The sequence below is a fragment of the Pygocentrus nattereri genome, chromosome 19 (genome assembly GCF_015220715.1).
Source record: "Pygocentrus nattereri isolate fPygNat1 chromosome 19, fPygNat1.pri, whole genome shotgun sequence".
NCBI lineage: Eukaryota > Metazoa > Chordata > Actinopteri > Characiformes > Serrasalmidae > Pygocentrus > Pygocentrus nattereri.
Window position 1 is genome coordinate 29,376,922 of NC_051229.1, and position 14,220 is coordinate 29,391,141.

Consider the following 14,220-nt stretch of genomic DNA (forward strand, 5'->3'; position numbering starts at 1 on the left):
TTCAAGACAAATTATAAGAGCTCATAAGTTGTATTTATCCCCTCTAAGTAAAGTGAAGTGTACTGTAATAAAGCCTCCTCCAGTGTTAAGACTGAGGCTTCAAGTTGAAGTATTTACTGAAGGATTTACTGAAACACTAAAACACAATAAAGCTCATTATAGGCTTCAAATGTCAGAGTTTAAACTAGAGCTGCCCTCAGAGTTTCACCCAATGTGGGAAAGTCAATGTACATCACTGTTAATGTGCACCACCATTAGCCTGGCACTGACTTAACACTGCTTATTCAATAGAAAACTAGCAGAAATTAGCATTACTGTATGGTAGTGTGGTGTTATGTTAGAGAGTGAAGGGTTCTAGCACTTGACATTAGAACCAGTGAGAGAACAAATTACAATGACAGTGCTCTACTCTCTCACCTCTCCCTCTCCAGGCCTTCAGCCCACAGTAACTTTAAGCTCAAATAAAATACTGGAAATCTCAGGGTGTAAATAAACTTTATATTTTGTCTTACTTTACGCTCCACAAACTGGGACTGATTGCTTTTCCACTGACTGTATAACATGTTATTAACACGACTTATAATGCATTATTTTTTTATAAATGTTTATAACCATGTTTATAATGCCTGATGAATGCATAATAACATGTTATAAATATATTTAGACATGCTTACCAACATCACATTCATAGAAAGTGTTACCAGACAATTAAACCTTTTCAGGCAGAACTGCTCATGTGCTTGCTAGAAAGGCAAAGCAAAACCCCCATATGACAGCAATGACCCTGCTGGAAGGAGTGGTGGTGCATCTTCCAGCTGTGTAGCACTGCATGCACAAACATGATCTGCACAAAAGAGTCATACGAAATAACACCTTTCTTGTGAACTCATTAAAAAAAAGGTCTGCAAATGCTGTGGACTAACAAAAACATCCCACAATCACCAAACATATGTTTAGAGAAAAAAATGTATCAGCATTTGATGAAAAGCATACATTGACAGCTGTACATATAAGGGTGAATCAGTTATATATAGTGGTAGCCACTGGCACAGGAAATTGCACAGATTCCACTAAATATTAATCAATTCTGGATGCAAATGTGACAGTCATGAAAGTAAAGCTTGAAAAAGGCTCTTCTTAACAGGCCAAGGATACAAAACATACCTTAAAATCCACTATGAAGGTTTTCAAAAAAATCATAAGCTGAATCATTTTAACCCCTTGGAATCCCAGAATCCTTATTCTTCAATCAGTCAGGTATTTCAATGCAAACTGGCTGAGCTATTCTTAAAAGTGTGTATTAAAACTTTGAGCCCACTGATGAGCCCTGGCCATTTAAGGGTTTAAACCGACTATTACAATACTCTGCCTTTAGCATCACTGGAAATAAGTGGGTGGATTGTAAACCTCCTGTGCTTGCCAGACATTCTGCAACAAAGAGTGGGTAAAAATTCCTAAAACAATAACAAAAAGACTCCTAGCTGGCTACAAAAAGCATTTCAGAATTCTTGCACTGCAGACGGCACTGCTGTGAACATACAGCCCAAGACCAACATGTCCAAATGCAACATTTTGCATCTGTTTCTCTGGCTGGTGGCTGATGAAACGTAATTGATGCTCTAATCGAGCCTGACTGAATCTGAGTTGGTGGGCTTCAAACTCAAGACGGCCTTGAAAAGAACTTGCGCAGCTGGCCCCAGGCTAATGGGGGTTGAGTGCAGTGCTGGAGAGAGAACAGTGGACCACACTGCAACAGAGCAGAGCTTTCACAAACACATTCTGCTCTCTGTCTTTACAGCCTCATAGAGACAGCGGGGAAAGAGCTGCTATCTGGGCTATGGGCTATTATGTTACTGTATATGACTTAATAAATGTCTCATGAGCTCTTTCTTGGACAAGCTTAAAGTGATGGTTTAGCTAAAAAAAATGCACAATACATACTTTGCTTAAAATACAATTAACTAGTCAAGACATTTTCTTAGTCTAAAATGCATTTATTAAGTTTTGCACTGGACTTTATGAGGTGAATGCAGCTGAAAGGTATTGGACGTGTATTATTTTTAATGTAAGTCAATGGAACCAGATTTTTTCCAAGTCTTTTTGGGCCATTTCTTTTGGTCCGTTCATCTTGAAATTTACATACAATATAAAGGACAATAGGTTTATGTCAAAAACTGAAAAATGAGGTTTTCTTCCAACAACAGTGACATGCACACCAAATAGCATAATGCAAACTGCAAGCCTAACTCATCACACGTTTACCCTAAAATACATTGAATTATAAAGGAGCTCTTGTTGCTGACAGATATGATGTACTGTTATCTACAAAAAGAGCAAAGTACAAACAGCCACATTAAAGCCTGAATTTTGCTTTATTTTGTTTAAGCCAAACATGTTAAATCATCATTTTAAGTGTCCTTAAAAAAAAAAAAAGCATGCTCAATTGATGTTGAAATGTAGATGACAATTAATCTTGGTTATATTTGAATAATGCCATAAATGTACATTAACCATGATGATGAATGAACCAACAGAAATGATCCAAAATGACTCAAAAAACAATCTAAGAATTCCAATCATTGTGAGTCACTTAGGCCTAATTCAACCACTGAGCTTTAAACAAAGTCATTGGGAGTGTTTTGATATGAAATGCTATGTTCTACAGAAACCTAGAGTTGGTCGCAGATGACTGAAGTGCTCAATGCTTCTAAAAGCTCCCTGGCAGAATGCATGATTCACTGTCTAAGGGTCTGAGGCTCTCCTTTATGGTAAACACATGATAAACATTATGGTAAAGATATACATGCAGGGCAAAATAGTACCCAAAGTTTTGTTTTCAAACCACTTCTTTAACCATTATGAACATAAAAACTCAGAAGTCACATGTAGGTTCACTGGCCAGTTTGGAAGACGAGTCGTATATACATTATTGACTAAAAGATCCCTGAACTTCAATCTCCACTGTAAACAAAGAATGTAGAAAGCCTCATTTCACTTTAAACCACTTTGAATGACTTTGTTTAAATCTCAGTGGTTGAATTAGGCCTAAGTGACTCACAATGATTGGAATTCTTAGATTGTTTTTTTGAGTCATTTTGGATCCTTTCTGTTGGTTCAATCATCATCATGGTTAATGTACACTTATGGCATTATTCAAATATAATCAAGAACCATTGAACAGATACTGATTGTATTTAATTGTCATCTACATTTCAACACCAATTGAGCATGCTTTTAAAGTTTAAGTGTGAACGTTTGAAATGTCAAATGTGTTATAATGGAAAGCTAAATTAAGGGCATTGCTGTTTTCCTTATGAAGGTATCATTTCAGAGTCAGAAGGTTTTCCTACAACAGTGACTGTGTCTCGAATCAGTATCTAGCAGTTAATGATGTCATTTTATAGATTCCTCCCATAACTGCAGGAAGAACTTAAATGCATTATAATGTCAATTTTTCCAGTGTGCTGCACTCAAATTGGTACACACAGGTGGACATCTCATATAGCAGCAGTGCTCAAGTCATAATGCGTGTGAGCTGCATTCCTCCATGTAGTCAATCTGGGGGCAGCAATTTGGCAAACATTCTGATATACACCTGCTGGCCATGGCAGCCAGATGTCCATGCTGAGTTTTCTTAAACAACCATTTTCCAAAAATCTCAACTGTAAATGCCACACTGATTTGACTCTTGCTGAAACAAGTCTTCCGGATGAATTTTCAAGACAGAGTTTCTCCAAGAAGATGAACTTTAGTTCTAACTCTTTATGGCCCTTTGGTCATTAGTAATGCCTACAAGATATATAAACAGAAACGGTAACACTTTCTATGAAGGTCACTTTTATCCATATGCACATTCATAACGTGTTATAATGCATTCATAAGGCATTATAAACATGGCTATAAATATTTATAAAAAATGGATTCAACTGAATTACACTTTATAGCCAATTTTATTATAGATTATCAATCATTACCATAATGTATTATAAGTAGTGTTAATAACATGTTATATTTGATAGTAGAGTGCGGTCGTTATTTGTTCCCTCACTGCCGTTCTATTGGATATGCAGTGTTAAGTGAGTGCCAGGCTAACGGTGGTGCACATTAACAGTGGTGCACATTGACTTTCCCACATTGGGTGAAACTCTGACGTTGCTCTGGTTTAAACTCTGACATTTGAAGCCTGTAATGAGCTTTATTGTGTTTTAGTGTTTCAGTAAATCCTTCAGTAAATTATTCAACTTGAAGCCTCAGTCTAAACCCTGGAGGAGGCTTTAGTCCAGTACGCTTCACTTTACTTAGAGCAGGCAAGTACAGCTTATGAGCTCTTATCATTTGTTATGAACACTACTTATAATGCATTATGTTAACAATTATTAATGTATAATAACCATGGCTATGATGTAGAATGCATTTTTACAAATATTTATAGCCATGTGTTTGATGCCCTGTGAATGCATTATAACAGGTTATGAATGTGTTTACAGATGCTTGCAAACATGACGTTCATAGACAATGTTGCCACAGAAATATACTTCATATATTAGGTTCATTTTATTGGCACTCTAGCAAAATAAAACAATAACAAGCATTTCCATAGTGAATCGGATTAGATTCTGATTCAACCGTTACATGTCAGTAGACAATGGATGGCAAACTGGATCATTTTTGTTTGGAAAATTCTGTCAGCACGAGGAGCTATAGTGGCACCGCACCACAAGCATTGTCACCCAGTGAAATAAACAAAATGTTGCTTTCTTGGAGAGATATGGCACCGAAGACACACCCAGTATTATCCAACACAATATTAAAAGAAAACAGGACACCCTCGTCACCATAGCAACATGTTCATGCATGTGACACTGTTGGTTCTGTACCACTATGAGGTGTGGGACAATGTTTTTCAATGACAGTGCAGGTTGAATGTCTGTGCACACTTACTCAGAAGCTATTGCACTGAATTCAACAGTAAAACAGCATTCATAGTGATAGAAAGTGATACACTTATGGAAAAAGCAGAGAGAAATTTCAAATCCACTGGCTCATTTAGTTTTCTGACCAACGTGGATAAGCACGTCATAACTCCTCTGAGGACAGATTTGAACAAATTAATCGCTTAAAATCCCAGGCTTATTACATACTAAGGCTTATTATTAAGAAACTACAGGGACTTCAGTGCAGACTGGCTGAGCACTCATAGGTTATAGACGAGTGTAATAAAACTTAAGGCCTGCTGGTGGGCCCTGACCATTTAAGGGGTTAAAAGACAGAAATAGAAAGAGTGGGTGTGATTGAAATGGTTCTTAATTTGTGTTTTCGGGCAATGTTTTACATTATTTTTGTCTCTGAATCATTAAATAAATGAAAGTTGTCTCTGAATCAACAGTAAACAACAGTTATAAACTTAAAAGGCCACGGCCCACCAACAGGTCTTAATATATATATTAAGGTAGATGGCAGATGAGCGAATACTAATATATATATAGTCTTCGCTCATCTGCCTTCACACGCATATGAACTTGAGTGACTTCCCGTTCTTAATCCATAGGGTTTAATATGATGTCGGCCCACCCTTTGCAGCCATAACAGCTTCAAGTCTTCTGGGAAGGCTTTCCACAAGGGTTAGGAGTGTTTATGGGAATTTTTGACTGTTCTTCCAGAAGTACATTTGTGAGGTCAGACAGTGATGTTGGATGAGAAGGTCTGGCTCACAGTCTCCGCTCTAATTCATCCCAAAGGTGTTCTATGGGGTTGAGGTCAGGACTCTGTACAGGCCAGTCAAGTTCTTCCGCACCAAACTGGCTCATCCGTGTCTTTATGGACCTGCTTTGTGAACTGGTGTGCAGCCATGCTGGAGTAGGAAGGGGCCGTCCCCAAACTGTTCCCACAAAGTTGGGAGCATGAAATTGTCCAAAATCTCTTGGTGCTGAAGCATTAAGAGTTCCTTTCACTGGAACTAAGGGGCCGAGCCCAACTCCTGAAAGCCAAACCCACACCATGATCCCCCCTCCACCAAACTTTACACTTGGCACAATGCAGTCAGACAAGTACCGTCTCCTCGCAACCACCAAACCCTTACATTTGGTTAGTTGAATAGACTCACTTTATTGGACTAATGTTAGTCTATATGCTATTTAGCCATACTGCACATTGTTATCGTTTGGCACTTGTCAACATGACTGTAGCTTCATTTATCCTAATAAGTGTTATCCTACTTTTAAACTAGCAAATTTAGTACATTTATGCCCAAAAACCTCTATTCCTTGCTAACAACCTTCAACTCTCATGAACTTGTGTGTGAATTTCAAAAGCAGCACAAACTCAGTCAACTATGACATCATGCAAATTTCTTTGGAAGAATGAATGCAAATTTGATGTTGAAAGCTGAAAAGCTGACCTTTAGCTAAGGGTTAACGTGGAATAATGAGACTAATTCACTAACTTAATGAATGGAGACAATTAGAGAAACTGTCCAAAAACCAAATCTTTTGTGACCTTGTGGTCAATGTTTTAGCCCTGCGGGACAGGCTGGATCTTATCTAAAATAAATAAAGAAAGAAATAAACGATCAAGCCATGACAAGCATTTGGCAAGGCAAACAGGACAATGCAGGCTGTATCCACTTAGCCAGGTGTTCCCTGATTCTGCATTCAAAAGGCAAAAGGTGGCACGGCTTATTCATGCAGGTTTCTTGAGGTCTTCAAAACACATTTGCAATACTGATTAGAATCCAGTGCGCTTAATTAGGATGCTAATTGGAACGGAGTAGCGCTCTCATCAGATGGAGGCTTAGAGGCTTCTCTCTCTCCGCAGTGACAATCTTCAAATGTTTGTTCCCTTTTCTCCCTTCTACTTTGCGTGTTGCTCAAATTAGCAATCTTCTTGCATGACTGTGGCCCTGTGCCTTCAAATCAGGCTCAGGCCACAGTGCCCCAGAGCTGAGGTGGTGATTTTCTGAATACTGCAAACGTTGTTGGGGTTTCCTTGGTGGCAAATATTGACAACAGCTCTAAATATCACCAAAAGGGTTCTTCTATTGTTACAAGCTTGACATTACAACAATAGATGAACCCTTTGGTGATATTTAGAACCCTTTTTAAAAATATAGTCGGGCCCACCAACCAAAGTTTTATTACACATCTATAACCTAAGAATTGCTCAGCCAGTTTGCACTGAGGTCCCAGTAGTTACTAAGTAATAAGCCTTTGTATGTAATAAACCTGATATTTTAAGGAGTTAAAGAACCAAGGGTTCAAAAGGGGGTTCTCCTCATTGTAATAATATAACCCTTTTAGTGCTGTGTAGAAGTCTCCATCGATCATCCATCTGTAGAACCATTTTATCATGCTAAGAACCCATGTAAATAGTTCTTTGAGTTGGCTTCACTAAAGAATCTTCGAAGAGCCGCCTTTTTAAGAAGTACACACTCTGAAAAGGGAAATACAGCAGAACCGCTTTTGGGTACCTGAAGAACACATCAATGGGTGGTTCTTTGCCTAATTGAGATGCACATAAGTGAAAAATATTTTTGAATTTTTGAAAGAATCTCAATATAATGTTAAGGTACAGTAAGGAATGGTTACAATTCCTAGAACGCTTTGTTCAACCCAAGAACCATTAAGGAACGTTTCTTCCTTTTTAAGAGATTTCTTTAATGATATACAGTTTGAAGCCATGCTGGAGAAATGGAGAACGCTCAGGTGCTTTAGACCTGATTTTAACCTGCCACATACAAATGCTTGATAGCATTTAGTTCTTTAATTTCATTTTAATTCTTTATTTTTAAAGAAGTCCTGAGGTGTTTTTAAGCTTCTATTTGCAGCATGCGTTTCCAAGCCCCACTGCTGTAGTACCATTTCACTGAGCATGAGGCTTCAGACTGATTGTTCATTACAGGATTAGCAATATTAGGGAGAAGGACTCCAAGGGAGACACTTATTATGTGTTGTTTGGCACCATGACATGGCCACTGCTCGCAAGCACTGCTTACATGGGCACAGCTACCCTAGAACATATCCAAACCCTTGATACCGTTCTCATATGTCTAGAAGATTTCTGTTGACATTTTTAGAAGCCAATTACAAGCCATGTTAAAAAACGACTAATGATCAAGATTATATCCAGGCAATTGGCAAATGTTTTCCATTTGCCCTGAAAATGCCCAGAAAATGTTTTATAATACTGTATACATGTATACATGACTATATGCGTAATGGCAATAACTGAACACCCATCAGTTCGGCAGAAGCATGAACAAAACTGATAAAAGAGAGCAAAAGGCAGCCTTGCCGTCTGAACTGTTGGCGAAGCCGTCAGAGAGCAGTTAGAAACCTTGAGCAAGAGACACTCCGCATGCTGTCTCGTGGTGCTGTCTGTTAAAGGGGAAAAGTGAGACAGACGCTTGAAGGATTACACGCAGGAAGGAGGCGATTCTAGGATAAAGGGTGGCACTGACAGAACAGGCTAGAGAATCAATAGACCCTGCCTTTACCTCTCTATAATTTGGCCACTGCAGATGTTTTCAAATGCACAATTCCAGCACCACGGACAGCTGCTCTGTTTCAGCACCACGGACATCCGCTCTGTTTCAGCACCACGGACAGTGCTTCCGTTTCATTCACCACAAAGAGCAAAACCAGAAGACGATGGGTTTCGAGACTTGATTCTTCTAAGGGTTCCTCCCTCACGCTCTTGGGGAGTTTTTCCTGAAATAGTCATCCTCGGTGAGGCTCATCAGTAAAGGATTTCTGTAAAGCTGTTCTGTGACTATGTTGTTAAAAGTGCTGTGCTACTCTATTCTATCCTTTTCCATTCAGCACCAGAGACAGCAACTCTGTTTCAGCACCATAGATAGCATTTACCTTTTCCTCTTTATTCGCACTTCACAGAATTCAAAGAGTTTCTCTCTCTCCCCCTCTCTATATATTCCCATCAATATTCTCTCGAGATTCTGTTCTGGCACCATGGAGAGTGACTGTTCTCTAGGACTGCGGACAGCGACAAACACACTTTTTTCCCCCAGCACTGCTTTAACACATGCCAAAGCCAAGAGCAGCTCTGCCAGCTTTCAGCAGATGCAAGACGACAGGCACAGAGAGCGAGAGAGACAGAGTGAGAGTGAGAGAGAGTGAGAGAGAGAGGGAGAAAAAAGCCTCTTACCTTGTGCTTTTATCCTTAAAAGGTGACAAAGCTTTGCAGTAAAAAGGAGTATAGCCCGTTTTTCTCCACATTTTTCCTGTGAAAGAGTGTGTGTGTGGGTGTGTATATGTGTGTGTATGCTGCTCGCAGTCCTCCCCAGAACCGTCCGCCGGCTCCCAAATCTGCCAGCCAGCCGCAGCTCAGGAAGGGTGTTCTGATTGGTCAGCTGTGCGCACACACGCGCACGCATGCACAAAGACAGCCTTGCTTTTGCCTCTCACATTTCCTACACACTCTCTCTCTCTCCCCCAGTCTCTGTGTCTGTCTCTCTCTCTCTCTCTCCCAGTCTCTGTGTCTGTCTCTCTCTCTCTCTCTCTCTCCTCCAGTCTCTGTGTCTGTCTCTCTCTCTCTCTCTCTCTCTCTCTCTCTCTCTCTCCCCCAGTCTCTGTGTCTGTCTCTCTCTCTCTCTCTCTCCCCCAGTCTCTGTGTCTGTCTCTCTCTCTCTCTCTCTCTCTCTGTCTGTCTCTCTCTCAGTCTCTGTGTCTGTCTCTCTCTCTCTCTCTCTCCCAGTCTCTGTGTCTGTCTCTCTCTCTCTCTCTCTCTCTCAGTCTCTGTGTCTGTCTCTCTCTCTCTCTCTCCCAGTCTCTGTCTCTCTCTCTCTCTCTCTCTCTCTCTCTCTCTCTCTCTCTCCCAGTCTCTGTGTCTGTCTCTCTCTCTCTCCCAGTCTCTGTATCTGTCTCTCTCTCTCTCTCTCTCTCTCCCAGTCTCTGTGTCTGTCTCTCTCTCTCTCTCTCTCTCTCTCTCTCTCTCTCTCTCTCTCTCTCTCTCTCTCTCTCTCTCCCAGTCTCTGTGTCTGTCTCTCTCTCTCTCTCTCCCAGTTTCTGTGTCTGTCTCTCTCTCTCTCTCTCTCTCTCTCTCTCTCCCAGTCTCTGTGTCTGTCTCTCTCTCTCTCTCTCTCTCTCTCTCTCTCTCTGTCATGCTTTATCTCTCACTCTACATATCTCTCTCTCTTTCATCTCTGTCTCTCTCTCTCTGTCATTCTCACTCTACCTATCTCTCTCTCTTTCATCTCTCTCTCTGTCTTTCTGTCTCTCTATCTCGGGCTGTGAGCAGTCTCAGGCAGCGTTTTGGTTTAAGGCTATAGCGTAGCTCCAAAAGGAGCCTAATTAATGATATGGGTGTGTGTGCGTGGGGGGATAGAATGATGCACAGGTCAGATGAGTGTGAAGCCCATCCAGTCTGCAGGGCATGCTTCTCTCTCTCTCTCTCTCTCTCTCTCTCTCTCTCTCGCTCTCTCTCTCTCTCTCTCTCTCTCTCTCCCTCTCTCTCTCCCTCTCTCTCTCCCTCTCCCTCTCCCTCTCCGCATTTCTTTTTCTATCTTCTACTTCAATTTTCTTTCCTCCTCTCCCTCTGTCTCTATCTCTATGTTCCTCTCTATATTCTCCCTACCTCTCTCCTTTTCTCTCTCTTTCTCCTTCTCCCTTTGTTCCATCACTGTCTCTCTCGCTCTCTTTCTTTCCCCACTTTCCTTTTCTTCTTTTTCCACCTCTTTTTATCTCTCTCTCTCTCTCTCTCTCTCTCTCTCTCTCTTTCTTTTCCTTTTCTTCTTTATTCACCTCTCTTTTATTTCTCTTTCTCCACCTTTCCTTTTCTTCTTTTTCCACTTCTCTTTTTATCTCTCTCTGCCTTTCTCTTCCCCCACCTCTCTCTCTCCCACTCTGTCTGTCCTTTTCTCTTTCTCTTGTCTGTCCCTTTTTTCTTTTCTTACCTCTCTCTTTCCTCCTCTATTTTCTCTTTCTGCCACTCTATATATTTGTCTCTATCTCCTTTTTCTCCATTTCTTTTTCTTCATCTACCCCTGTTTTCACCATCTATTCCCTGCTAGCTGTTCTCCATCCTCTCTCTCTCTCTCTCTCTCTCCCTCTCCTTTTCTCTTTCTTCCTTCTTATTCTTCTTATTCTGGTCCCATTTCCACCCCCCCCCTCTCTCTCTCTGCCTATACTTGTTAGTTTATCGTCTAGCAGAATAGGGATGGAAGCCCAGTGGAGACAGCAGGGGGAGGAAAATGTGCTAAAATCCCATGGCCTTATGGGAAAAAAGTCTGCTTTTGCCTTTTCTAAACCTCCAAGCTGTCAAACCTTCTTCTACAACCTCTTCTACCGACTCCATCCATCACTCACCTCCAGCCTGCACCGTATAGACCTATGATTTATCTTTCCGGCTGTGTTTATTTATTTACTCATTTTTCCCCCAGCTCTGCCCTGTGCGTCCTAGCAGGTGGGCCTGAGGTGAGCTTATGTAAAATGAGGCTGCCTCACACGGAGAAAAGCAAACTCCATCACACCATCATTCATACCCCACTGTGTGATTCACAGATTAATGGAATTTTCATCCTGTTCCGAAACGCGCTTCCAGGCGCACGGTGTGCGTTATTGATTCACTGAAATGGCTGCTTACAAAGTCAACAGTGCTTTCGAATTCAACATTCCATTTCCTGAGCCAAACTGGAATAATAAGAGACATTATGGCCTGGCACCACCAGGTCTCAAAAGATAAAGCAATCTATTTATCTTCAGACTAACAACTCACCTGCTTTATGAAAGAACTCCTTAAATCATTCTCTGCTTCTTCAGCTTTTAGGATTGGCACCAAGCCCAAAAGTGCTCTCACGAACCCCCCCAGCGCTGACACAGTCACACGTGTGTCAGGATATGACAGCTTCAGACAGCTAATCGAAGGTGTGGGTTCAACTACTGGGAAAGTCTCTAATCCCTCTTTTCTTCCCTTACTGATATGAACACATAAAAGAAGAGAGCAGGAGAGCAGATAACGTGCAAAAGTCAAGGACCACCCTAAATTCCACCATTCATTCCAGTTCAACTTCCACTCAAAATGACCATTAAGTGCAAGCAATGAACTTTTAGGCACAATTTTTAAAAATCTATTTTTTTCCATTGAGAAAAATGGTTTTAGCTTGTGTGTAACGTGGAGTGAGGAGACGGACGCATACGCTGAGATAAGCAAGATTTATTAAGCGCAAATCCAGGGTCATAGTCGAGACAGTCCAGGTTCCAATAATCTACACCAGGTTCAGGATGGATAGACATAATTGAGATCTAAGAAACAAACTACAATGACCGTACAAACAGAGTAAAGACAGACCAATACAAAGACCAGCCAAGAGAAAGTGCAAACACAGGGCTCAAATACACCATGGATAACGAGGGACAGGCGGAAACCAGGTGGCGACAATCAGGGGTGGAGTCATGAAACAAGGGGGCTGGACCAAAACAAACACACATGGGTAAACCAAAACAACACGAACACATGGACTGGACTGGGAGGGGCCAATCATGACATTATGTACCCTATTTGGGCATATCAGTGACTAGAAAATGATGCATGACCTCAGAGGTCTGCACAACAACATGCAGCTTGTAAGTTCTTTTATAGTTTTCATCACAAAACCATACATTTGCTTAATGGACTCAGACCTATAAGACCCTATAACCTCTCCAATGCTGTCCAGATCAAGTTCATATCCGATTTCCCAAAAAATCCCTAGATGCGACAAAAACCTCACAGCTATAAATATGATGCAGCTGGGAGTCTGACTGGCATAGGCAAAAAGAGCGATGAGTGACAGAGGCAAAGAAAAAGGAGTAGAACATATGATTGCTTGGGAAATCGCAGGAAAAAAATAGATTATGCACTTGAATGAATCTCATTTCAAGCTTCTGGTTAGGGTGTCAGTGTCTGTGGGGGTATGTGAGGGTCTTGCCAAGAGAGCAGATGAATGACCCACGTAGGCCGTCACTGAAGCGGAGCTCTCTCTTCCCTTTGCCAGTCACATGCTTTTGGTTGCCGAATGGATGCCAAAGGAAGATTATGCCTGTCGAGGGAGATTACACCGTCATTGTCAGAAAGGTACGAAACGTATTCCGTCATCTGGATCTGCAAATATTTGGCAGTCATGGAGGTGTTGCTGGGTCCAGCCCAATGTGGTAGACCAAACACAGACTCACGCAGTCATCATCATCACTGCTTTCAGACCTAACGCCTCTGTTAATATTCTATAATCATTCTGCATTACAAAGTCTGAAGAATGAATCTAACAGCTAATCATATGATTCTGTTTCTTTCGTAGGGCAGAAAAGACCTGTTTTGTGGCTGTGTGGATTATCAAGTAATCAGCAATACTTTTCTAGAACCCTGCTACAGTACACTAACATAAACAGGCCATAAAAATATCATGGCAGGCATCATACGCAGTCTATGAGTTGTCATGACAGATTTTGTTCAGAAAATATGGCACTGTCACATTATCTTTGATGGTAATTGTCATGATGGATACCATGTTTGATCAAACATTGTAACCCTAAGTCCCACAAGGTTCAATTTTAGGGCCTTTTTTTGTTTGTAGATATTTCATTGCTATGCTGATGATGCAAAACTACCCTTATGAAAATAAAATGCCAAAATTTTCATAATTTTCTACAGCTAAACTAATAAAAACCTGAAAAAAGGAGATCCTTGGTACACAAGGCTGGTATGTTTTGTTAGGCAATTTCAGTACACCCTTTTCAGAAAAATTTGAAAATGTCTCTTTAATTTAGCTATTCATTAAAATGTATCTCTACTTTTGTGTTTATCTTTTAGTCTGATCTGCATTATTGCTTCATTTGACTTTGATTGAATATGCTTTATTTTTTTAATTATTTATTTTACCAAATAGTAACTTGAATACAAGGTATTAAACTCAATTATTTTGAGTAATTTATTTTATTAGTGTTGTGCTCTATCACCTGTCTGTCAGGCACCAGCTTGGCCTATTATTATTATTATTATTATCATCATCATTATCATCAATATTATGTTGCAGGATTTAGGCAAAATCTTACCAAATAACCATGCTAAGTGTTCATCACATTGACAAACTGTATCACTGATACCATTAATACTGAATGCAGGTTTTTCACGTAAGGTACATATCTGGTGAATTCATGATATATATATATATATATATATATATATATATATATATATATATATATATATATATATATATATATATATGTGTGT

The 14,220-nt window shown here is 40.4% G+C and overlaps 1 protein-coding gene across 2 annotated transcripts in view; it reads right to left on the reverse strand.

The window, feature by feature from the left end:
- cdh18a (cadherin 18, type 2a) overlaps positions 1-14,220 on the reverse strand; it is a 247,947-nt gene that overhangs the window by 125,387 nt on the left and 108,340 nt on the right. The window contains exon 1 of one of the 2 annotated variants that reach the window (XM_017705968.2): positions 9,160-9,307. The exons of the other annotated variant lie outside the window; for it this stretch is intronic. The gene's annotated coding sequence lies outside the window, so the exon portion shown is untranslated. Of the gene's footprint in view, positions 1-9,159; positions 9,308-14,220 lie in introns of those variants that run through there. 2 annotated transcript variants of the gene reach the window in all.